Raw genomic sequence first — 27197 nt, 5'->3', positions numbered from 1 at the left:
GGTAATGGTTGGTTGCGAGAGTTTTTTGCCCAATTTTGAACACAAGCATGAGATGATGACAAAGTATGTAAAGAAATTAAAACAGGCAAAATACAAATTACTGTTTCTAGCTTGGAGGAAAATCTGAAAAAGCAGAGGAAGGACTTGTTGCCTAAATTAACTCCATACATAATGTCCAAAACCAAAGAAAATAAATTCCAAATCTTTTAGACCACGCAGTTGTTCTGAAGTTATTCCAGCCACTTGCCACAAAAATAATTTTGTACTTTATTATCTAAGTAATCCATACCCAAGATTTTTATAATAATTACATTAAAAAAATCGCATCACTATCAATACATACCTAAACAAATTTGTGAAATCACAAATTTAAATTCATATTACAGAATTCAGTCATTTAAAATTTAATTTTCTTCAGTTATGCATTAAAAGACCAACATTATATTTTTCATCAACCACATTAATTTTGGTGCAGTACAGACCAAAGACATTTCATCATTTGACATGATAAATAGTGTCTTGAATTATATAAATGTGGGATCATGTGGGAAAAAATTCAAAATATCAGTACAGTGGTTTTGTATTTGTTTTTTCTCTTTTCCTAATTTAGAAAATTCAGATTCTAAGTAGTATAAGGATGCAAAACCAGAATATAAAACCTTCATTTTACCCATATTTTCTCAGAGAGATGGATGATTATCTGCAGCTCTGAGTATGGGACTGGAAGGTAAGGTCTGGAACTGGGGCAAATTATTAGTATTTGTATTTTGCAGAAGATAAATTTTCATATTAAATATACAGACACTCATGTATACTGAATGTCACTCGGGATTAGCATAATATTTCTATTAGTAACGCTAGCTTATCTAACTGAGCAACACACTGTAGTCAAGAGCAAAGTGCTGGAAGGGTGAAAATGAGCTTAAGTGTTCCCAGAATGGGTTAAGGAAGGGGAGAGAACATTCCCACAGGCAATTATTTAGCCTTAACTGGACTTCCCATAAAAATTCTCTGTCCTTACATAACTGATTGACCAACCTACCTTCTGTGTATTGCAGTAATTTCTCCTTTTCTCCATCATGCTGCTTACTCCAGACTCCTCCAAACAAAATACGAAAAACTGTAATTCTATAATGGAAACAAGGAAAACTGACATTTTTGCCTCGATACTTGCTTGTAAAAATAGCCCTTGTGTATGTCCTATCTGCCTCTTTCAATGCTATGTAAATTATAAATAATAAGTCCAGCATTTAATGTTATTACTATTTGCTCCTGCTACTGCAACTGAGCAATTAGGGGAAAAAAATCCTTGCTTAAGTGCTACATTAATAATTTCTCATCTTTCCCATGGTTGTAATAAATATGGTGCCTCCACAAAGAGAGATTTAACACTGAGTATACCTGCTCTTTACCCAAACATATAAATGATATATGAACAATGTAGACTAATATACACAATGGATCACAAAAAGACCACCCTGGTGTTCTCTTCCTGAGGAAAACAGTGAAAAATTTTCCTTTGTAGGCAAGGGGTTTCGTGTTGGAAAGATCTTTCCACAGAGAAGACCTGGTACTGCTTGTGTGTTTTTAAATAATGCTACCAGGCTGAAAATTTTAGTTTGAGTCAATCATCATTCCTATTATAAAAACACATTAACCTGAGCCAGAAAGGTCAAGACTAATCAGTTCAATACAGGAGGGAAACCAAAAACAAAGCAAGACAAGGAGCCAGGACAGAAATAGATCAATCTTTAAAAAGTGTCTCTGAAGTGAAAAATCCTGTTGGATCTCTGACTCAAATCTTTTGAGTCAAATTTTATCTGAGTGGATTTTATTTTTTCTAAATCATATAGAGAAAAACATAGTGTCTATATATTGCTCTGTACCCTCACAGTTGAAGCAGAACGGAGAATAGTGGTAAAAATACTGACAACCATAATTTTATACTTGAATATATAATACATATGCATATAGATAGAAGTATCTCACTAGAAGTATGTTTTTCAAATGAAGTTATTAGCTGATGCTTGGAGAAGAAGAAGTAAAAAGAACACTGTCTCACAAATGGAAAGATGAGGAAACATACTGTGTTGAAATCTGTTTCAGATAAATGTAATATTAATTATTATAGTTTATTAGACAAAGAAATCCAAAACATGGTAAGTTAGATGTCAGGAGTACCCATAAAAAAACAACACTCAGAGAAAAAATAAAATCTACTGAGTCAACATGTAGGTCCCATCCTGCTCCCTGACCTATATGTGCTTATGTGTCAAGTCAAATCAAATCAAATAAAATCAAATCAGAAAGAGGGTGAACTGGAAAAATTTTTAAAATCATTCCCTCAAATTCCATGAACAATCAAGGGATGGAGATTTAAATTGTTTTGCAAGTCTAATGCAGCATCATATAGCCAAACTGGTCTTCCTTGGTCAAACAGAAATTTGTGATTAGAGCTGGCAAGATATCAGAATTTCCATTCTACTGGAACTTGATGGGAAGGGTGGGAATAATCAATTTTGTAGCAGAAAAAACCCATTGGAAATTTTCTAACAATGAAGAATTTCATTTTATATAGCTGAGCTTAATTTACAAAGTTTTCAAATAAAATTGAGTCTAGGTATACCTGGGTTCCTTTTTCCTTACATATTCTTAGCTGACTAATGAGGACCCAGAAGTGCAGCAGACATTTTCCAGCCCCCAGCTCTGCAACAGGGAATATGAGGAGTATGACTTATCCAGGTAGTGGAAGCGAGGGTACATCACAGAAATCCCTGCCAAGGAACAGAAGCATTTTGTTTTCATCAGATAATAAACATTTGCATTGGATCAATATTTTATGAATTATCATGAGCTCAGTAATGCGATGTCAGTCTAATGTTTTGCACCCTTCAGCTTCCCTTTCCCTATTTTTATTTATTATTTCACAAAGACTTGTCCAACTAATGTATTTCATGTTTCACCATAATCCAGGTATCTCAGCCAAAAGATTTCAATTTTTCCACAATGGGAGTAACCCAATACATCATTTATTGCATAGCCTACCAAATCTTACCTTATGCAGCGTTCAAAAAAATACTCTGATTTTGGTAGAAGTAGCTCACTATCAAACCTTCTCAACAATTAAGATTCCTAAGTGATGGATGACCAGTCATATTCATTTGACATATTTTTCCCCCAAAAAAGTTTTGTTCTATTTCTTTCTATATTAATCTTCATGTTACCTGATGCACAGATATTCACTTGACATCACCTCATCAAAAAACACTGATAAATCCCATTTCCATTGCTTACTTTCCTTGCTTTATCAGTGATTCAGGTTCTCAGAAAGCTTTTTTCTTGGTAATTCCTTTTCCCACTTCCTTCATAGAAATTATTAACAAGCAATCACTGGCCTTACACGAACTGTCTTCCCATTGAAACACAGTCCAAAGGCACTACCTGCTTTTCCATTCCTTGTGTGTTTTTCTAGTGGAGGCAATTATGTTGAGACAGTCTGTCAGACAACAATTTTCTCAATGCCACTACTTTAAACGTCTCAGCTGGCAAAACATCAGTGTCTGCCATCATCCCACATCCTGTCTCATCATCCTACCAACAAGAATTCCTACCGCAACAACAGTCCCTTTGAGGCTGTTATTTGAACATTCCTCTTCCTTTTCTCAGGTATTTTTACTGAATAACTTTCCATAAAATCATTACTGTCTGCTGATGACTTCATTTTGCTTCTGCCTGTTACATCCTGAATATGCATAGGTTTACAGATCCTTATCATATAACCCAAAATATAAAAAGAATTTGGCTGTAAGACCCCTGCTGTGCTCCCACGGAGGTACAAACTTTCTGCTGATAAATTTAGACATAGGCACAGCAAAAAAAAGAGAAAAGAATAAAATAAATAAGAATGGATTTTTCCTCTAGAGTCTAAAACACATCTAGGCAAAATTTACTAAAAATATTCAATGGCTAATTTCACATATCACAGTAAAAACATTCACGTGTTTTTAATTCTAACTGTAAGTTTTTATTAAGTGCCTTATGGCTGTAACTTTGATCAGTATTCTTTCTATTTGTTTCTTTTTTTTTTTGGTCTTATTACCAGATTATGAAGCTATTATACAAGAAAAGTGAGATCTCAAGGCTCATTAACTGTTGCAAAATATTTGTCCAAAAAGCATAGAAGAAATCCATGTAGTGAAAACAGAGATACTCCTTGTTACAATGCTAAAAGCATTTGTCACTCTCTGGGTAGCATTTCTATGTTCAGGAAGGAACAACAGTAACTAAATCTTAATCCTATCAAAGCCAAGGGAATTGTGTTACTGCAAGTAATTTTTTTTTTTTTTTGCTTTTTCCTTTTACAGTAATATTTTTTTCACATAGCCGAACTAATTATGTTTGAAGTTCATAAAGTGTGAGAGAGGTGATGAACAAACGTGTAATTATTTAATCACCAAAAAAAAAGGTTATATTTAGAAATATGCATCCTTTTGAAATTTCTCCTAATTATTGTACTGGGAGTCAGACCACAGACTCTGAGGATCATCCAGTTACTGCAAATTTCTCTAACATGTAATTGAAGCCTAGTTCATTAATTAACAGAACATGGATCAACTCAGGAAAAACACTGAAAACTCAGTGAAGATACAGCGACCCAGGCCATGTACAATAATTAGATCAGAAATGTCTGTGATACCAGAACAAAAAGACAACCTTACATTGTATTCATTTTTGAATAAGAAAATTTGCTTTTTTTTTTTTTTTTTATGTAGAAAATTCTGAAATGTCACAATTTTTTATGGAATCAAAATTCTCAGAAGAGCAATATTGAAACATCATCAAAGAATTGTCTGTTCCCTATGCATTCCAGTTTTGGAATTAGAGTACATCTCACTACATGTCAGTGTGCTTGTCCAGGTTCCTTTTCAAAATAAATATATGAAATGTACATCTGGTAAGTCGATTTTGGTTTGGTTTTGTTGGTTTGTTTTTCTTCTTCCAGCATTAATTACACTGCATTTCTCAATAGTGAACTTCTTTATACTACTTTGGAGAATACTGACCCACATTAATACTGAGTTTCAAAAGGGTGAAGTTACCTTTCTGAGTCACGGAACTGGGCACTTCTCTCTCTGCAAGATGCAGGAACAACTCAAGATTTTACTGGCATTTTATATGGGTTTCAGTGACTCATCATTCAGTGTGAATCCCTGAATCCCTACATACCCCCCGTTTCCAATCTCTGTATGGCGTACTTCAAAATTTTATAACTGGCGAGACACCTAAATGTTAAATATCATAGCACCTAAATTATGTTGTGGCATATTCAACATCCATTAAAGAGCCTAAGCTTCCCTCCAGATCTTTTGGCTCATAATAAAATTGATCTTGGGAGCTCAACTGAAAGTAATCAGGTCTGAAATTTTTATCTAAGTGTACCAAAAGTAATCTTCATTACATTTTTTAATGTTCCTATTTTGGGAGAAAATCATAGTCCACCACAAAAATTTGCCTTTATTACATCCTCATATTCATGAGGAACTCACAAAGAATAAAAATTTGCTTTCAACAAGTTTGTACGACATAAAATCTTAATTTTCTATGTGTGGAAATCCTCCGAAAAGACTAATGGAAATTCAAGGCTGCATGAAAAGAAAGTTTAAAAACTCCTAAGAATTCATAGTGTTTCTGTGGTTTTTCTTATTTTATTTTCTAGAATTTTATTTCTGTGTTGGTTTTACCTCATATAAGCATATGTTTCATCTCATCTAAAATGGTTTTTGCCCCAGCAGCTAATGCCTTCCAGAAGGCTGACAGTGTTAAAGTGCTGATGTGAAGAACCCACATACTCAAGTTTTCTGTATTCCAAAGTAATGACATAAAAACTATGGAAAATGTTTCAAAATATTTTTTTTAATACATTATAAAAATAATTCTTTGTGGTTTTAGGTCTGGTTTCTAATTATGCTATTTATAGTTTTTCAACCTCAACAGTGTGTATTTTAGTAGGCCCACAATGACATCTTGTGGCTACTCTGAGCTGATGACTCAATGATCAATAAAATGAAAATGTCTACTGACTTTCAAGAAATCTTTAACACATGAACAGAAAAGTTATCCTCAGTGAAGATCCTGCATAAGATAGCTGCCTGTGACAGCAGTGCCTGGTCTAACTCCTGACCAATCATTCCAGTTGCTCCACTTTTCTGTCAGTGGAAAATTAATTAACTTTCCATACAAAAAATCTTCTGTGAAAGAGGCTACACTGCACTGCATAAGTGAAAACTGAAAGTCTTCAGGCTATCAAAACATGATAGATGAGTTTGCATCTGGAACATTAGGAAGAAGGAAACCAAACCTAAGGGAGTGATTTACTAAGTCAGGTCCAAAATAAATCTTTTTTGCACAAACTTCAGAGACTTCTGGTTTAGTTTTGTTTTTTCTCAGCAGGATGGCCTTTACATGGGTTAGCTAGCTGCACCTGTTCTTTAGGATCAGTTCTCAAATATTTTGAACAGTTATGCATTCTTATTCACTTCCCTTTCTGCAACTATGAATTGCAATAAAATTATTGGGATATGTATGTTTACTTAAAGCTATGTAACAAATTTTAATGTAACCATGATTGTTATGTTATCTGTCTACAGATTTCTCTGACTTATACACTTTTGCCTCCTTGATTATTTCTTCAGTGGCTTCTTAATTTTAAGTGAACTCTAACAGTGGCACTCTTGGGTTTCTTTCCTTATATATTTATCTGCTAAAAATTTGGGAAAAGCACTGTAGCCTTGTATTTTCCCATCTTTTGCTATCTCATAGCTTCTTAACTGAAAAGTCCTGATAAAAGTTGAGGATTCATTGCCAATATTTATTTTAATATTTCCTCAGATCATATTTAAAGACTTTCAGTTGTCTGCTTTTGGATAGAACAGCAACATTCTAATTTCACATTTTGCAGATCCATATATCTTCATAAAAAAAAATAATATAAATGTCTTCTTGGTTCAATGCGGAATCTTCAGCAGCAAGACTTGGAGTATTATTAGATTTCAAAGTTATTTTAACTTTTTTTCTCTTACTTTTGAAAGACAATTTCATAAAGGTAATCCAGAGCTCAAACCCTTTCCCTTTGAACTAGGCTGTAGTGTATTATAAATACACACATATACATATGCACACACACAAACACACACATACATATATATCTATCTCTATGTGTACACATTAGAAGCCTGTGTTCTGGGAGGACTGTCAGGGAATTTATTGAAGATGAGCACTGCCCATCCTTTATTAAACCTATAATTAACACAGAAGTGCTTGATTTTCCTGAACATTACATGTGGCAAGTCTGATTAAATGCTTACTTATCGCTCTTCATTGCACACAGATAGTGTCACACAGGGTTTTGGATGAAGTAAGGACTATGCAAAACACAGCATCTGGGCTCAGGGGGGAGCCACCATCCGGTTGAGGGGGAAGGGAAAAGCATTACACCCTTGCCAGCAGTACAATGGGAAGCTCAGGGAAGGAGAGGAGCTGGCGAGCTCAGATTTGGCAATGGCTGAACACTCTCACTGAAGGGAATCAACATCAGACAGAAAACAGAATCATCAGTCGCATTAAGAATCAACAGAAGCATGAGGTGAAGAATGAGGCAGCAGAAGGATTTTGGCAAAAGGAGGCTGCTGGAAGGCTGCAGTACCCCAGTGAACAGTAAAAAGAAGAGGAGGCATGATGAGACCACTGCTCCCTTAACCACTGTCAGTGAGGGTGGCTAAACCTACCTACATAAACAAGTGGGAATGAGTGGAAAGAACTCTATAGCTGAACTTCTACAAAAAGCTATTGTGAGACTCAGGTTCTAGCTCTGACGTGGAATTGAACATCCTTTTTTGGTGGGGAATCGAAGCTTTTCAAACATTGGTATGCAGTTGATGGACTAGAAATTGCCAGTGTTAAGAATTACTTGCTGTTGTCAAGCAGCACGCATTACACTGCCTACTGGTGTGCTTTAAACTGTAAAGTACAGGCTTGAAAACTTTTGGCAAAAAATAACTCCCTGTATTTGTTATGAATAATCCTATTTGTATTAGCGGCTAACTTGAGGTGATCAGTAACACATGCAACAATGTTACCAGATAGACGCAAATCATAGAAACAGAATCCAATGTGTCGGAAGAGACCTCTGGAGGTCTTCCAGTTTCAAGTTCCGGTTCAAATAAAGTCAAGTTGAAAGAGGTTGCTCCATCCTCAGTCTGAGGATGGAGATTTTACAGCCTTTCTAGGCAATCTTCTACAGTATTTCCCCAGAACAAAAAAAATCTCACTGCCCCCGCAGTTAACCTATATTTCTCCATTCTTTCTCTTTCTGCAAAAATTTATTAGCTCCCAAGTTAATAAATTAAAAGTAATATCTGTTTTTCACCAAATTACAGCTGCAGTATTTTTTGTTCATTTACTTAAACTGACATCCCACCCAGAATGAAAATAGAGCAAAATGTGTCCAAGTCTACATTCGGAGATGCCTTAGACATCTGCTGACAATCTTCACTAAGCCATGTGCCAGAAGGTGCCACTCTTCTGGCAGAGGTGCGAATCCAGTTGCCTCAGGCACTTTGAAATTCAGGAGATGAACAGTGTTGCACCTTGATTCCCTAAGGACACTGATCCAATATGCAACAACATACAAAAAGGAATCTATTTGAAATTGCCTGATTAGACAGAAAAAGGCCACCTTTTTCTGAACAGCCTTATGCAGGGATTCCAAACCAGCCCCACGCAGCCACCCTCTTGGCAACCGTGAAGAGGCACAAGTACACGGAGGTCTTGTGTGACAGTAATTGTGCATATGTTATTTTGTTTTGCTGGACAATAGATTGCCACTGTCAGTTGACTGTCACTTAACATCAATCAACTCATTAGAAGCTCTTGACTTTCTCATCCAAGCTACTCACAAGGTCTGGTAAAAGAATGCAGACAGTCCTGGGCTTTCATTCCCCCTCAGGAAACCGGAATAGGATCCAGGGAGTATTGTGCTGGTGAGGTGGTGAAGGCATGATTTGAGTTACCCCTGCAATCATGAATGACAGCATTGAGGAGGAAGGAAATAGTATGAAATTAGGTTGTTACTGTGAAAGAGGAGGACTAGCACCATGTATACAAATGCCAAGGCAAACTGCATTTGGGCACAACTCATCCAAAAAGTGGGGAAAAGGGGAAAACGGGAATAAAGGATGCATGGAGTTTTTCCTAGTCACCAGGCCGTTTGTACATCTTACCACAGTGTAATGCATTTTCCTTGGGTTAATTTTTGAATGTAGTCAAGAGCATACCTAAGAATATGAGTATCACAGGCCTAGGCAGGATGCTATAAATTGCTACAGCACATACCTGATGAGGTACAGCCCATTTCTGGCATGTGTCTGTTGCAGATGGATTTTTAAAATCTTTTAATTTTAGTTAAGTAAAAAAAAGTATAATCTCGAGATTGCAAAGCACAGCTTCAAGCCAACTCATTTTTTCCCCCAACCCCTGAGAAGGTTTCTACAAACCACACAAATTTCTAAGAGATTTCCAAAAGTACTTCAACCTCCACAGGAGGCTTCCCTGTATTCTATAATTCAAAGGCTCTCTCCAACCTTAAAATAGACAAGTCCTTGAAAAGGAGTCAATATATTATCATTCAGGTCCTAATCAGGTTCCACCACTCATTATTACTCTAACCATTTTCTGGAATCTTATCCAGGACACAGACTTCCAAAAGAACTGCTTTAAGACATGGGTTGGTGCAAACTTGATGGGAAAGGTAGGATTCCATAGCTTTCTCTTTCTTATGATAAGGGAACCTGCTGTGCCAAGCCAAATGCCAATGCCTGATGCATACACAGGGAAAATAGGGAAACAGAGGGAAAAGCTGTCAGCCCATCTTGGATAAATCCAGCAATTACTTTTTGGACTCCTTTTCCTCAGCAGTGGGATCTTGTGCTGTAAAAGCAGTCCAAGTAAAATCGATCTGAGGTTAACCTTGCTGACTCACAATCATGTTGAAGAATAGGCTTCATCTGAGACACAATATATTGTTCTCACTGAAATACCCATGGGAATCCACTTATTTTCTATTGCTCCATTTTAATTTCTCAGGTGCAAACTATTAATTTCATATCAGGACAGAATGGTCCCTCTCTTATCTGCTTAACTCCCCAGATATTTGATATCAGAACCTAAATTCAACCTTTAATAGGAAAGAGTGAATAATAGAATTAATTAGACTTTATTGCTATTGTAAACTGTCCTGTGGTGCATAAACTATCCTTTTATTACTTTCTTGATTACAACAAAATTGTACTTGCCTGCTGTATCAAAGTTAATGACCCAAGAGTACGAATGGAGTTGGTAGCAGCTAATAAAACTGCTATTAAGGAAGGTACGCAATTCGATAGCTTCAATTAATGTGTTTATATCTTCCTGATAAAAAAAAGTATTCTGCCATCTACAATAAACTTTCATAATGAGAAGAATTGCAGAAGTTGTATAATGATGCATCTTTTTAAGTAATAGAATTGGCCAGTACAAACCATGATTCAGAAGACCAAGAGCAATACTTTCAAAATCAAATGTATAAGACAGAGCAATGATACAGAGGCCTGAAAAAATATGAATACTAGCTACTAAAACCACACTATGAATCCAAGCTTGAACACGCAATTTATAAGGAACTTCAGAATAGAATACTGAAAAAGATGTTTATGGGCTTAAAAACCAATGAAAAGTATGCAATGAATCATAGAATTCGTAGAATTGCAGGGAAGGGAATATAAAAACAAATGCAACATATAAATCTATAAGGCCTGACCTAAACATATCGTGCTGCTTACAACTGGATACTCCAGTCCTGGGGTGACTGCATGACACTGTATTCCCTATCGTCTGCCCTATGCCAGACATGAGTTCTGTGCCTTTAAAGCTACCTAAGTGAGAGGGGGGTAGCCTGTGGAATTCTTTCGGTGGCCTGTGTTCAAAAACAGAGGTAACTTGCTTGCTCTCACTGTGGCAGAGCCAAGGAAGCACCTTCTTGCTTTTCCTAGCTCTTGGCTCCTTTTCTCAGGAGAGACAGAGTTAAGAGCCTTTGTTTTTGGCTAGCCTGCTAGCTGAGGCAAGAACTTTTCCGGGGACTTTGGTTTTTCTTCTTCTCCTGGAACTGTTTGCTCCAGTCTGGAATACCATCACCAGGAGGCGCTACACCACGGCCCAGAGGAGCCTACCCTGCGCCCCAGCTCTGGAGGGAGAGAGCCACACCCACAGAAAGGACTTTGAATCTTCCCAGATCTACTTCATTGCAAGGAGTTTTACTATTTAACAGTAGTCATTCTTTTTTTGGTGCCTGTGTGCACCCTGATTGTTAAATAAATAGGTTTTTTTCACTTTCCTCCAAGGAATTTCTTTCTGAACCTTGTGGGGTAGGGGCTGCTGAAATCTGCCTTCTATTAGAGGATACGTTCATTTTGGACATTTCCTCCAATTTGTCTCAAACCAAGACAAATATGTCCCTAGCAACCAGATAAAAGAATAAAACCTATAGAAATGTCATCATAAAGAGACAATGTGTAATTAATAGATGCAGGCAGAATAGATCAAGAGTCACTGGTTTTGGATCCACAGCCTGTAACTTTTTGTCATGTAATGCGTCACCAGCACATGTACCAGTCACTAAACTTCCTGCCCAGTGTATTATCCTAATGCAAAATAGTGACTCTGATGTTTTAAGGATGTAAAGAGCATAGTTTCCTATCTCAGATGCTGTTAAGGCCACAGAAAACATTGCCATGAGATAAGCACAGCGTAGCGAGACAGGATGGCAATAACTCAAGCCTGGAAGAGGTGAGATCTGGCTAGAACATCCTGGGTAATGCATCCAGACAAAAATTCCCACCGTGGCAAACTGCATAATGAAGTAACTGCTTGTATGCACATCACCAGTCAAACAAAGACCACTCCAAGTTATAGGATAGATGGCATCTGCAACCACCAACCTCAACAAAAGGCCCCCTGAATATGCCTCCGTGGATACCTGGAACTTGGACTATAGTTTAAACCACCACAGCAGGAACTTGAGATAAGATAAATGTGGTACTGGCTGTCACCTCAGACCTAAGGAGAGGGTAACAAAGCTGGGGGAGAAGAATGTATGGGCTAATGGACACAAAGAATGCAGAATTTATGGGCCACAAAGAATGTGGAATTTATGGGCAACAAGGAAGGCCAACTCAGCAGCAGTGCTGAAACCAGCTCCGTCTGCATAAAAGGTAATTCCACCAGGGGGAGATCACAACCTACCAACCCAAGGCAAGAAACCCACTGATTCAAAAGAAGAGAAAGGCTGAGCCTGGGAATAATTAGCATTGGAAGCAAGGGAATCATTTAACCAACAGAATAAGAGAACCGTATAGCCAATGACCATTAATTCCTCTTTTTGCTAAAATGTATAAGTAGTGACCATCACTGAGAAACCTGAGGTGAAGAAGAGCCTCTGGATCCACAGGTAGAGATTATCTTCTCCTAAAATCTCTCTGTCTCCCCCCCGCCCCATCCACCTCCCCATCTCTCCTTTTTTTTATATCTTTCTGTCTCTCTACATCACAATTTACTTTTAAATAAAATCTGTACTATTGACTTCAGCATATGATCCTGTTTGCATTTTAATTCAGGCAGAGACATATCTTAACAGATGTCAAGTGGAGTTTTGCTGATGAATCAGTTTGACACCAGAAGAGGTGTAAATGTTCTTCCTGACCTATCAAGACCCTCAGGGGGAAGTTTTTAGTGGCTCAGCTGAACACAGAGTGCCTCAGCTCAACATCTGACCACCTACAAAATGACCTTTGAAGGAAGTAGAGGACTTGAGGAAACTTCATCTTATGTATTCCTCCTAGCAACCAAGGGGGTAACATTGTGAGAGTGAACATAATGACACTAGTCATGGGGATCACATTTGCATTGTGATCCAACTGTGTGTTGTAACTGTTGTGACTAAGTTGTGATTGTGTGAGAAATTACCCAACCATGCTGTTAAATGTAAATCCTGTGTAGAGTCAAGTACCTTCAAAAATGTAAACTTGGTATGAAAACATCAAACCCTTCCTGTGTGGAATATTTAAAAGATATGTTCAGAAAGTATTGGGCTGTGAAATAACCTGACACAGTTATGTATAATTAATCTAAACTGGAAACTTTTGTGTTCAATTTGCTAACAGGTAAATGCATGCAAGTCTCCTCTTGATTTGATTTTGGCCCATTCCTCTTGATTTAGGCCATTATAATGCAGTATTTATTCAATTTCTAATTGTGTGTAATGCAACACACAGTTAAATTAACACGGCTGATTAGTACTCTGGTTCTAAACCCGTGAACTTTCTATTCCCTGTAGCTCTTAATCAAGTTATTGCTTAACTTCCTCCTGAACAACAAAAGCTTTTAAAATCTCTTTCAGAAGAACAAGTGGGTGAGTTCTGAAAGAATTGTTGTCTCTGATGTACTGAGGGCATGTCAAACTAATCAAAATCTTCTAGTAAAAAAACTCATTAATACCCTGAAGATGTAGACTCTCTTCTTCTAATTATACTTAGTTCATAATTTCTCCAGATCTGATTTACATGTATTATAATTTTTTGCATTTAATTTTCATTTATACTGTGCTGCAACAGCCATTCTTATTTGGATTCAGGATAACAAGATGAGGTTTTTATAAACCCCCATATTTTTCCATAATTATAAAACTAGAATGTTGACCCTTAAATGAAGGATAACAAAACATTAGGCAAATGAAGCATAAGTTTGATAATTTTAAATCAAACAAATGGAAAAATATTGAATTGAACCCTCTCAGGACCACTGCTAAACAGCCCTTAGGATTATACACTTCAAGTTATTAAAAGAAGCCTACATTTTATCCAACAGCACTCAGTGGAAAGCTATTCATGTGCTTTCATGAATATTTTATTTGAATCCCTGATTTGTAAGATGGAATTTCTCTTCCATAGACTAGACTTCATGCAGAAGTGCAAACTATAAACTGAGTCTTATAAAAGCAAACTTCTTGATATGAAACATTGTTTTATCCCCACCTTGTGGAAATTTTCTGCATATGTTACTACTTTGTTGAAAACTAAATTCATGGGTATGATCTGAATGATTCTAGTAATGTAGCTGTAGTAGGTAATGTATCCATAGAGATCCTCTTGCATCCACCTTGTCATGGAGTTTATAGCTCCAAAAGTAGGTGCTCAGTTAGGTAAGCCTGAGCTGAATTTGTTTATAAGAAACCCCATGAAGGAGGACATGAGGGGAAGAGAGGAGATCACAGTATCAGAGCAGGTAAGAATTCACATTCAGGTTTTGTTCCAAAAACTGCTGATTCCAAACTTAAATCTGAAACACAGATAGTAAGAGATGAACTAAGATGAATTGATGTTGTAGGATACAATTATATTTCTGAGCAGTAATCCCATCCATTCTAAAAACAATCCACTGGAGCATTGAATAATACATTTATACAAAAATAAACTGGGAACATGGACAAATAATATAAATTAAAAAATTAAAATCTTAATTCTTACCTTGATCTGGAGCTGGGACTCACAGTGCAAAACTTCTTTAGGTGACAGCTCCCCTGTAAAATCCTCTTCTCCCTGTTCTCTTCTGGAAGAGAAAATATAATATCTTCTTGTATTTATTAGTCTGGAGAAATGCAGAAATGAAGAACGAAAGTGATCCCTGGCATCACGGCATTTGGTTCTCTGCTAGTATTAAAACCAGCATAGAATAATTTCAAAATCACGGTTAAGTTCTGTTTAAAAATATTTTTTCCCACTATTTTCCCATTAGAAGGTTGTTACAGAAAGGCTTCACATTAAAGGTTAGGAGTCCTTTTTTTCTAATTTCCAGCCTAAACTCAACCTGTTTAATTTTTACTTATTTATTTTTTTACTAGTGTTAGCTAATTGACTGAATAATTATTTGCCCTTCCCTAGTGTTGTTCATTGCCATTCAAGTTTTCTGTTAGAGGCAAAAACCAAAAACCCCTTAGCCCTGGTTTTCTTGTCAGAGTATGTCAGTTCCTTCATGGCCTCTTTTCCATTTACCTGGTCATCTTTGGAATATTTCCATGCATTTTTTTGCTAGAATCAGCTCCTTTGAACTACACAAATTCCCCTCACACAGTGTCTCAGCTAAGACTTTACACAAGGCAGTGCTATTATCATATTGAAGCATTTATTCTTAGTCAGCACAACAACAGAATCACAGTTCTGCAGGAGCTCTGTCCACTCTGCCTGTGTTCTGTATGTTCAGAAAAAAAAATTTTTCTCTCTTGAATTCTTTTTCTTGAATTTTTGTGTTTCCTTCATTTTGTTGGTAAAACTTTTTTTTTTTTTTCCTGATGTGGGACAGAAGAGAAACAATCAGCAGTAAAATGAGAGAAGGACATTTCACATTAATTTATAGCTAAAAGATACTGTATTTAAAATCGTGTTCTTCCTAACTTTCTTTAGTGATGTTTCAAATCCAATATATATATAAATATGGTATTGCTTATTTACAAGTCCACAAAAGAGGGGAAATTTTATTACTCAGTTAAAAAAAAAAAAAAAAACCAAACCAACATAGACTGAAATAGTAGTCTTAATATTTTTGTAGTCAGTATGTTTTAATATTTTTGTAGTCAGTATGTTTCTTTCTTCTATTCTTTACTAGCTATTTTTTATTTCACGTTACAAACAAATAAAAAAAAAATTAAAATGTTGAGGTTTTTTCTGACTTTAGTGAGAGACAGAGTTTTGCTTCTTGTATAAAGCCTTCCAGTAGATTTTAAATCTCCTGCTTCAAGCTATATCTTAATGAAAGAATGTCAAGCATTTCAAAAGCCCAGAACACAAGCTACTGACACCATAAATTTTAACAAAAGGAAGATTACATAAACACATAAACACATAAATAGAACAAGGCAAGGGACCATTATCTCAATATGACTTCAAGTGGTACAGACTGGCCACATCTGTGCTGCACAGCTCTGGGCTGTGCCTCTTCTCCAGCCTGGATATGGTGGCTTTACAGATACAGCATAATTGTTATTTTTTTAGGTATTTAAACTTCAGAGTGTAAGACATAAAATGAAGGCCATATTGTAATGCATCAGAATATTCTTACATGGGAAAATGAAGATGAGTGTTATAGATTTTATATGAAGAAATAACAGCAGCAGACTTCCTGAGGGACTGGTCAGGGACTTCCTAAGATTTTTTCTTTATTTTAACAGACAAAACCTGGTACAGTCTCATCCATTTTGCCTAGTGCACCATCCCAGAAAAACAAGCCTTGGCATTGTCTGAAAATAAATGAGTTGACAAACTGAATCAGCAGTTACAACCAGACATTGGGTGCTTAAGTTCACCTTTCACCATGTAGAATGCAATCTTAAGGGCAAAACACATAAACTGGCTTCCTATGGGACACTGTAGTTATATTTTCAGGTATGGAAAGTGAGTACTTCATTGGTGCACTTCTATGAGCTTGACAAATCATCAGAATTGGGTGCAGGGCTGGTGGCAGAAGACAGAAAAAGCTTTGGGCTTAGGCTTATAACGCTTCTCTGATGCATCATAATATCTGTGATCTTTAATTATTTTATCATTATATAACGGTGAACACCTAGGTTTTATTTTCTCTTTTTCTGCAATAAACTTCTAAAAGCATATTTTATATGCCTAAATTCTGCAGAAAATCTGAAAGAAGCTCTGACCACATGTAATCATCAGCACCAGTGATCTGGAGGTATTCCTATTCAACTCTTTTCTGTTTTACAGATTTAAACAGTAACCCCTGGCTTTTTATTCTTCAGTTACAAATTTTTCATTCACCCTACAAGACATCTGCTGCCTTTTGATATCCTGATAGGGAGAGGGAGAAATTCCTGCTTCCATCTCTTTGCTGAGGAAGTATGCTGTCTTTACTCTGGTTAAAGCAAGATTCTGACAGCTGTCTTTATTTCTTTTTTTTAGTAGCACAGCTATGTTTTTATGTGGGTATGTAAGCAAGAGATTTTGGGAGTGGCAGCTACGTAAGCATATGTAGAGCAGAGACCTAAATAGACCTCCAGCTGACATTCTGGCATAGCATCTTATCCCACACTTGTTTTTATACCCTTTGAGTATTTGCACAAGAAAAAGGACAACACAAATTGTCTAGTATTGTCATTTTTATATGACTGTTAAATTAATCTGAAGGTTTGGTCATTAGGGTTTGGTATTCTTTTTCAATCTCACAAAAAATCCCCCATACTTGCTTAGAAACTGCATCAGATACTAAATATTTTATCCTTGTTTACCAAGTACAGTATTACAAAACTTACAAATTCCTGTCATTCTGTGGGATAACAGCAGGTGGCAGCAACACAACTTTTCAAAGACACGGCAGAGAAGTCCCGTCAGATATTTGACATCCTTTTGCTACTTGCTAAAATTCTGATGTCACAAATCAATTCAGAAGAAAATACTTTTATTTCATTCTCTTTTCTGGTCTCATGGGATCTTCTTCCTCAGTCTCAATGACTGAGTCACTGCAAAGTTATGTACTTACGGGGCAAGATCTTTCATCTTTCTTTTCACTCCGTATTTCAACCTTATCATAGGTGTTCTCTGATGTCTGACTGTCAAGAGGTGTTCCATATATATGTCTCTTAACAGCTGAATGTTTTTATTTCTTATTCTTTTTATTATTATTTAAAAGTCCTGCTGAGTTTGTAAGTTCTCCAGAACTACCTTCTCTTGGGACTCTCGTCCATGATCTCCAAATACAGCTAAATAGACTTATTTCTCTCATACTACTATATATTTTTGAGTGTTGTTTGTTTTTTGGGTTTTTTTAATTCTTTCTTTCTCATTCAGATCTGTGCTCTAGTCTCGTATCAGGTTGGAAATTATCTCCATGCCTCAGTGGTTTTCCCATCCTGTCCAGTGCTTGAGGTATGACCCATCCCAGCTCTGTTTCCACTCTCAGGGCTCCCTGCTACATGACACCGTTTTCTGATTCACTCCCTTTGCTGCTTTTACCCTGTCACCAATTTGTCTTGTCATGTCTTTCTCCTATCGCATCCTCTTTGCCTCACTAGCAATACCCATTTGTTCATTTTCCCAATAACTGCTTTGCATGTCCATCCACTCCATTGCCTGCACCAGTTCATTGGAACAGTCTGCTCTCCTCTCTCAGCCCTGGCTCTGAGACAGGCACACACAGACTGCCAGAATGATTAACAGCATTATGTGTAGCACACGTGGTTGTGTGGCAGTTAAGGAGAGACACTGTCACCATGAGCACAAGTACTGATATGTGGAAAATGTAGTGCACCAAATAAAATTATCAGATAAGTATATTATAAAACTATGTGCTGACAGTTCCTTTTCCTGTGTTTAGTGTCAGAAGCCAAGTTCCAGGACTCTTTCCAGACTGCAGATACTGCATGAATAATTATGAGATGTGTGCAAGAAGATACTTCACACATTTGGAAGATGAGAGAGGGGAACAGCGAAGTCAGTCTTTGACAGGTAACATGCTTTTAAACCCTGCCAATGTTTTCACTTGAGTCAGAAATTTTACTACAGATATTCTGTCTTTGAATTTGCCTAGTCACTTCTTCTGGTGCCTTATTCTGGACTTAGATATTAACTGACTGTGCAGCCAGTTATGAATCACTTTTAAGAGAAAAAGAAGTGATAAATACATATTTATGAAAAAGGAGGTTCTTGTTTTGGGGGATAAAAGTTTTTCTGAGGAAGCTCTGCAATTAATCTTAATAATTGGTTAAATCAAACAAGAAGACAACACGTATTTACGCCAGCTACTGTCATGCAGACAAGGTCTGTAGGCAAGTAAACTTGCATCTGTAAAGTAAGTAAGCATCTCCTAAAATTAAGCAGTGGCCAAGGCACATTTCCCAGACTTAAATCAAGAACAAATTTAGCAAGAATGCTATTTAGCTTGGAATTTCCTTCCTGGGAAGGGACTATACATTGTTAAACTGAATTAAGACAGAATTAAGAAAGTTACATGTTTGGTAAAGCAGCATTTAGTTCAATTTCTAAGGCTTTGCTCCTCTTGCCAAAATCTTGTTTCGATAATGACTTAATTCCTGATAAAATTCCCTCCCTACATTTGGAAAACCAAAAAACAAGAACAACAACAACAAAAAAAAAAAAAAAAAAACCAAAAACCAAAAAGCAAAACCAAAAAAAACACCACAAAACAAAACCACAACACAGCTGAGTTGAATTAGTGCTTTTTAAAAAATATTTTCCATTTTTTTCACCTTTAGGAAGGCACCAGAAAGTGGAGTGGCAAGGTTCTCCTCTGCCCTAATTCTACCTGTTTTCCTTATTAAATCAGATCTGTATTTTAATTATCTGTAAAGAGGAAATGCTTTATCAAGAGAAGAGCTACACACGATGTATGTACCTGTTCCTCCAGCTGGGATCCAGAAGACCTACAGGATTTGACTGTGTTGTCTTCTTGCCAAGGAACAAGGCTGGAGGGTTAAGCCAGAGACAGCAGCACAGGGCTGGCTCTAAAGTCTACCCCACGCTGAGAAGCCCCAGCTAAAACACTGGAGATTAGAAGATGTAAGACTCACCTAAGTTTAGTAATCTGGTGGCATTTTGCATTTTTCAGGGTGTTTGATACCCTTGACAGGGCCAGCAGGTGCGAGATGTCACATTTGACACCGCTTCTGGAGCAGTAGGTGAAGACCAGCAGAGATATATCCTAAGGCCTCTAAAATTACCATAAATATCATCTGGTCTATCCCCCTCCATGTTCTGGGCTCTAACAGTAACACAGCTTAATTTTGGATAGCTGCTTGGCTAGCTAGACATAAGGTAGCTTAACAGGCAACTTTCATATCTGCAGAGGTAACGCAGATCATTACCAAGATGAGTTGTCTCAGGATCCCATGCCTTTTTAACCAAAGACAGCTCTGCTCCACAGGAATTCAGAGCTGTGTTTGTTGCTTTAACGCCAAACAAGGCTTAGATACAGCTGGAAGCTGTTACTACTTAGTTTTACCACTCATTAGTTTAATTAAAAATATGTTTGTTCTAGAAAGTGACAAGTACTTCTAACAGGCTAGCATCCCTGTTTTCCCACCAGGTAAGGTAAGTGAGCATCATAAATAGTATTTTTATAAATTTTACCTGTAATATGCAAAAAAAAATCGTTGTACTACAAAAATAAGTGTCATTTGAAGTGGGGGATGGTGGTGTGGTGATTTAAACTACCATCTTGCAACGATAATTATGTGCAAATGCCACTTCTAAAGTAGGTGGAAAAACCTGCTTAAGATTAAAAAATCGCTTTAGAATAATGAGCAATGCCAAGAAGTCAGGTTCCCCGCTGAAATCCTCCCTGTTAATTCACTCCCATTTGCAAATGATAATTAAGGGCTGAATCTATTTTTATATATATATATATACACACATATATAAAGACAGAGTGGTTGAATGTCTTTGAGCTATGCTACAGAATAATTTCTAAACATACAGAAGTAGAAAAGAAACAGATTTGTCTTCTGAAAGCGATTATTTAAAATCAGACCCTCTCAAAGCGATTTATTAGCCACATTCTTCTGTTTTACATAGTTTTACCACCAGATGTCAGTACTCTACACATCCATGTCTGAGATTGATCATATCGTCATCCCTTTTACCGTTTTCCTCACTGACATTAAAAGCTATAAAATAATACTTTACGTGGATAATCTCCTTGTGTTGTGTTTTGGGGGGCGGTGGTGGTTGTGTTTATATGCAAAGATACTTTTATTTAATGAGGAATAAGCAAGAAAATCAGCATGCTCTCAATTTATCCACAATTGTGTCTACAAATAGAACACTCAGCTCTGTCATACAGGCACCAAAAAAAAAAAAAAATTTTTTTTCTTCCTTCAGGACTTTTACTGATGTTTAATTAAATTATATTAAAGAGGTGTGATTATGCCCACAGAGGGCCTGATCATAAAGAAACAAACTTGAACGCCAAAATTTCATAGAAAGATTGCTTGCAGCTATTTATAGCATACCTTGGCATGCAGTTGAGGACAGAAAAATATGTAAAATATTCAATTTCAATGTCACCACAGCACTTTTACTTGATTCCACCTTTTTTTTATGAGTCTAATTATTTAGTTAGAAGAAGGATTTGCTTTGAGCTTAAGGAATTTTGAAACTTATAATACTTCAAAAAGAAAGGGTAAGTACATTAAGTTATTTTAGTTCAATTTCTCAGTCTGAACAAATTCCTAGAAAGAAATAGAGCTGAAATGATTGCATTTTCAAAAATTCATATGGAAAAAATATTTTTAAATAATCAAGAATTATTTAAAATTACAAAGAAGTTCAACATCAAAAAATTAAATGCTATTGAAAAATTCTCTCATTTACTACACAGAAGAAATTAAGTTAGGTCACCTGTAAGTATATGAAGTCAGGACTGCAAGTGCAAAAATAAAAACACAGAATAAGTAATAATAATATCCAAAATATTTATCAAACTGTAATTTAGCACTATATTGCCCCTGCCTAGCATCAACCCAAAAAGTCAGTAGCCAAAACAATGCTGGATCAAACACAGATTTGTTCCTTTCAGTTTTCAGTTTCTACAATTTTTTTTGTCTATTTTCTTTCCAGATGGATTAATAAAACAGAACAACAGAACTATTATAAGGACTATGACCCTAGAAAGAGGTGCAGTCTTCTCAGTTAGCCTCCTGGGAAAACCTGTGACACAGAGTTCAACTCTAATCTTCTGGAACATAGTCAAATTGTCTTCATGTCTGTTCATAAATACCTGTTTGACAGATCTGGCCCATGTACTAGTCCAGGAACTGAGTGGATTTTGTTCTCAAGAATTTAATCTAGTTAAAGAGATTAATGCAGATAACAAACTCTTACTGCTCCCCATGGCACACAGGGAAGCCTTTGGTAAGAAGAGAGGACTTTCACAGTTCAATGGCTCCTTCAATGCACGTGGTCTTCTATTATATTTTAATAGAGTTATATACAAATGGATATATGAATCTGTGTATTTGTTGTCAAAGTGCAAAAATTTCACATTGTACATTAATTACCAAGACATTTCTGAGTACTCTTAGTTGGTCTTGTATTTTAATAAAGGACATTCTTTTAATCTCTTCTAATAACAAACTTTTTTCCTTAGGTTTATCACTTCCTACAGTTCACTTAATTATATCACATAAATTATTGTATGAACCCACATTATTACTTTTAATATTTTTTTTATTGTGAACTTAGTGGATTTGTTTTTTTTCATCAGCTTCTTTGAACACTCTTCCCAGTTTAGGAAAATATTATTTTGTCTAATATCACTCTTTACCGTTTTGTTTGATCTTAAAGAAGAACAACAATAAATCTTGAATATCAGTTGAAAAGTATTGCATAGCACAAATTGGCCTAGGATTTATGGTAACATAATATATATAAATATTCCCCCACTTCCTGGTTTTCCCTTTACATTAGGAATATTGAAGGATGATAGAAATTTCTTTAAGGAGCTCAGGTTTTTCTCCTTCGTTTACATATTCTCCATAGTTCTTCTTCACAGGGTGGCTCACATTTGGATAATGAGGCTGAGAATGTGCCAGGAGGAGCATGATAAGTAACCATGTCGGGGGCTTAGCTGGGCACAGCATCACATTTATCTGAGCCAGGTAAGATTAATCCTAATGCCAGTCTCAGCCACTTGCAGCTGGAGCAAAGCAGACCTGCAGAGATGAAGGGGGAAACCAAGCCCAGCAGTGGCTTGCCCAGAGGCAGTGTTTGTGGGTGAAGGGAGCACCACGAAAAGGGTTAGGAGAAAGCAAGCATGAAGACACAGCACCTGTGGATACACTCTGGAAGCTGTGCAGTGAAATAAAGAACAGTACTGAGCTTGCTAAAGAAAGACAAGGAAAAATATCTGCTCATGCATGTATTTCCGTGTGTTAAATGCTGAGACTAGTCCTATTAGGCTTAACATTTCTGTCAGAATGTTTGGAAGATATGTAGGTGAAAAAAAATAACACTCTGAAGCCCAGAGGCCTGCTATTATCAGAAAGCAAAACAAGATGAATGGGCTCATGAAGAAAAGTCAAAGCTTCTATTATCTCCTTAGATGATCTTATCATTTACAAAGTATCTGATAACTGTGCTAGAGTAAAATTAATGCCATTTCTTGTGTGAAAAATTTCACCTAATCATTGAATTTACTATTTTTCTTTAAGGCTGCCATTAACATTACTGTAGCATGGAGGTTAATTAAAAAAAAAAATCTATTTTATTGGACTATATATTGTATGTATGTGTGTGTATATTTAAGAGATATGAAAAATGCAAGCACTTAACTTTAACTATTACATTGCAAAGAAACCTGACACGTCTCACATATAAAAATCAGATTTTCCAGACTGATCACCCTCAAATCCTTTTCGTCCTTGTGTTAGTGAAAAACAACCTTACTGCAGTGGGGCCAGGACTATGTCTGCAGCAGAGGTCCTCTTCTGCATCATCCCCTGAGCTGCTTTAAGCGACACAAACTCTACCCCATAGTTCCATGCATTGCATATGTCACATATCTGCTCTGCCACCATGTTACTCATGCTGGGAAGAGATCCTGAGAACACATGGCCAGATGACCAGTGACTGGGTCCTGCTGTGACAATCAAAGGTTTACAGGTTTCTCTTAGCCATCTGCTCCTTTCAGGGGAAACATGGCTTTAGACTGTCCAAAATCACTATGTTCCAAGTAGCATTTGCCCTTTGTACCTCATCAGAAACTCTCACTACTCCTAAAGCCCTAGTCCTGCAAGGCATACCTGTATATAATGCTTTAACTGAGGTACAGGTCTCAAGCCCAGCTTATTACCTTGCAGCTAGGGCTTACTAGGAAAGGAAAATCTTATATCTCCTTTTTTCTGCCTTCCTTCTTCTCTGCCCTCATTCCTGTTTCCAAGCATGTGGTACATCACCACTCAGTGGCATCAGTACGTCCCCTCCTCAGTAGCAGCAAGTTATAAGTTGCTTCAGTTCCAATTCATATCATGGCACAAGGACCAGCATGTCATGGAGAAGCAAATAATGAAAGGAAAGGAGAAATATGAATTAAACACCTTAATGAGGTATCCAGGCTTTACCTGTTTCATACTTCAGAAGATGGCATCGGTATGAGGCATTCAGCACTGCCTTCTTGGGAAAGGTTTCCATCTGCTTAGTCAGTTCAAACCAGACAGCTGATGAACCTGACAATTTTCCTCTGTGTCTAACCATGTGATTTAGTTTATTATTCCAAAAGGACAAAGTGGTGAGGGTGTGACTGTACATGCAACTAAACTAGCTGAATTGTAAAATTCCTGGAATTGATTTGCATGTTTTAACAGGGACATGAATTTGTTGAGGTTAATTTATTTTCCCATGAGATTTGTTCTAAAATTAATATTACAAAGAAATACATGTGAGTAAACTATTTAATAAAATGCAGGACTTACAGTCTCAGATACCGAAATATTCTCTATCAACCACAGGAAAGTGATTCATGCTAAGTATGGTTTTCCTGGACAACTAAGAAGAAAAAATATTTAGACCCTTTGAAAAACCTAGCTCTAATAATCCCTTTTCTATTTCTGTCTTGAGTAACTCAACATGTAGAACCATAAGAGATTCATGCAGGTCTCTTGGGTTTTGTGTTTTGTTTTGTTTTTTAATAACTCCTAAAGTAGATAAACCTGCCCCCAAACCATCCCTTTCGGTCACGGGAAGCTCAGCAGTGCCAATTCAAAGACCAACTGAAATGATCTTCCCTGGGGCTCACATTTATCTGACCAACTCCACTTTACACAGGGAAAGAGTCCTCAGCAGCTTGTGGGCAGAACCCTTTTCTAAGGATAAATTTCTCCCTCCAGAATAGCTGCAAACCTGGCTGATGCTTAGACTACTGCAAGCCAAAGATGATTCACCTCTCTACTAGTCACCATCTCTGCTGGTGTGCCAGCAGAATCACTTACCTTTCTTCATCATTGCTGATAACTGTTAAACACAGAAGTAACTCTGTGATGTGTTGGGATCCTCTGCAGACACCTGAAAGAACAAGAAACTATAGTTGAAAATCTCATAATTCAGAAACTGCTAGATTCCTCCCTTGTGGAAAATACGTGTTAGAAGAATTTGTGTGGGACAGAAAGAGCTGCTAAATACACTGTGTGCTCTGGACTTGTTTGTTCCAATTGATATCTACCCAAAATGGAGGCAGTTCTGAAATGCAGTGTCAACTGGAGACATAAATTGGCTTGTTGCTTAACAATATAAATATATGTGGGGTTTCTGTACAACCCAATGAAAATAAAATGTTGGGATTTTTTAAGACAGAGCTTGTATAAACACCCCCTTTCCTCCTGAGATGAAATTTATTATAGTCTAATCTTTTATGGTTTATAAACTGAGCTGTGCTCGTCAAAAAACCAGCTACTTAAATACTTGTGGTAACCCAAAAGTGAAAAATTGAAAAATGCATTGGACCTTGATGATGGAAAAGACTACAAACTGTTGCCATCTACTATTATAAGTACAGTACAGAAATATTCTGTCCTAAAATATACTACATCAACTGAAAGTGAGTTGCAATCATGGTAATGTTCAATAAATACTTACAATCAATGCATACATATTACAATTTAAATAATTGCATTAATGTAAGATTAAAATTTGCATATATAATTTAAAATTAGTTTATAGATATAGTTGATAGTTGTAGTTGAAATCCTCTTACTTTAGGTCCTGTGGGAAAAAATATCATTAACTATTTAGAAATATTAAATAGGCAAATAATTTCAGTGTGTCCTGTTTTTAACTACATCACCTAACTATATGGCACATTGGCTTAAAAATTGCCATTCTCTCTACTATGGTGCACACACTCAGCCCCACGTCTGCTGTGCACTGCTGTGCATTGTCTAAATCATGCTGATTTAATGTTTCATGTGCTTGTGCTCAAAGCAGAAATGCTGCTGCTGAGGGGAACACTCCTGCTGAGGGATAAAATAACCTTGTGCAAAAAAAGGGGGGTGATGTGAGTGGGAAACAGTAAGTAGGAAGGATGTCTACCTCAAAAAAATTTTTTAATCTGTTTTGTAACATGCTATTAGTAGCACTGATGGGGCATAATAAACGGTGATGAACATGCAAAACTGAGTATCTAGGGCTGGAATCCTCTTAAACTGAAAATTTTCTTTTAACTGCAGCCTTTTGTGCAGCTAAAACCAGCACCAAACAGGTTAACCTACGATGGTTTTCTTGTTTCTTAAAAGCACAACAGTTACAAGTTTAGGCTAAGCAAAAAAGAGGCTATAGAAATCAAGATCCATGCAGCCTACCTCAGGAAAAATCAGCTTAGGCTGTCAACAACCAGAGAAGACTCTGGAAAAAACCAAATATGTGCAGACTTTGAAGTGAATCACTTATGACTGATGTGCTGTGCTGTGCTATGGGAAGCTCCTCTACTCCCTTGGCTTGTGCTGCTTCTGAAAAATTGTTTGCCATTATGGCACATGTTCTCATCGAGAGCACACAGAGAGCTACGTAACAGCTAGTTAACTGAGAAACAAACATATTGTGGAACTGTATTTTAAATAATTTTCCTTAGTGATATCACGTGAGCTGGCAGAGCTATAGGTCTCTCTTAACCATTTAAATTACTTTACATGCACTTAAGTAATGTAGTATTGTTATTGAGGTTTCAGAGTATTACCTACTGTAGTATCCATGAATCAGTATCCTCAGCAATATTCAAACTGCTGTCAGATCAGCTTCTGCTGAGCTGTTCCAAATGACACTGTAGTAACGTGAATCTTTCCCAATTGTTCTTTTGACTGATATGTCAAAAATACAGCAAGTGTGGCTCCTGTTACTTGGCACTTCCTAGACTATGAAACTCTGCTCTTAGAAAATATTTTACTCTCTTATTCTTAGGATATATGATTTCTGACACTAAATGCTGATTGAGAGGTATATTCAAAGCAATCTGTGCAATAGCAAGGTCCATAGGAGGAACAAGCTTCTTCCATTTCTGGTTACAATGACCTGTCCAGTAGAGGCAAAGAAAAACTACACAAAGAA

The 27197-nt window shown here is 36.7% G+C and overlaps 1 long non-coding RNA gene across 2 annotated transcripts in view; it reads right to left on the bottom strand.

Annotated features, from left to right (window-relative positions):
• The window catches only part of LOC125325643, a 32949-nt gene extending 7482 nt beyond the window's left edge, over window positions 1-25467 (bottom strand). Inside the window, exons 1-3 of one of the 2 annotated variants that reach the window (XR_007203462.1) lie at window positions 25091-25467; window positions 14613-14694; window positions 2627-2774 (exon numbers count right to left, since the gene is read on the bottom strand). This is a non-coding gene — a long non-coding RNA (uncharacterized LOC125325643). Of the gene's footprint in view, window positions 1-2626; window positions 2775-8954; window positions 9069-14612; window positions 14695-25090 lie in introns of those variants that run through there. The other variant, XR_007203463.1, reaches the window with a different exon arrangement.
• Window positions 25468-27197: the final 1730 nt, after the last annotated feature.

Source organism: Corvus hawaiiensis, chromosome 5, assembly GCF_020740725.1.
Source record: "Corvus hawaiiensis isolate bCorHaw1 chromosome 5, bCorHaw1.pri.cur, whole genome shotgun sequence".
NCBI lineage: Eukaryota > Metazoa > Chordata > Aves > Passeriformes > Corvidae > Corvus > Corvus hawaiiensis.
The sequence above is the reverse complement of the archived record's forward strand: the minus strand, read 5'-3'. Positions and strand labels throughout refer to the sequence as shown.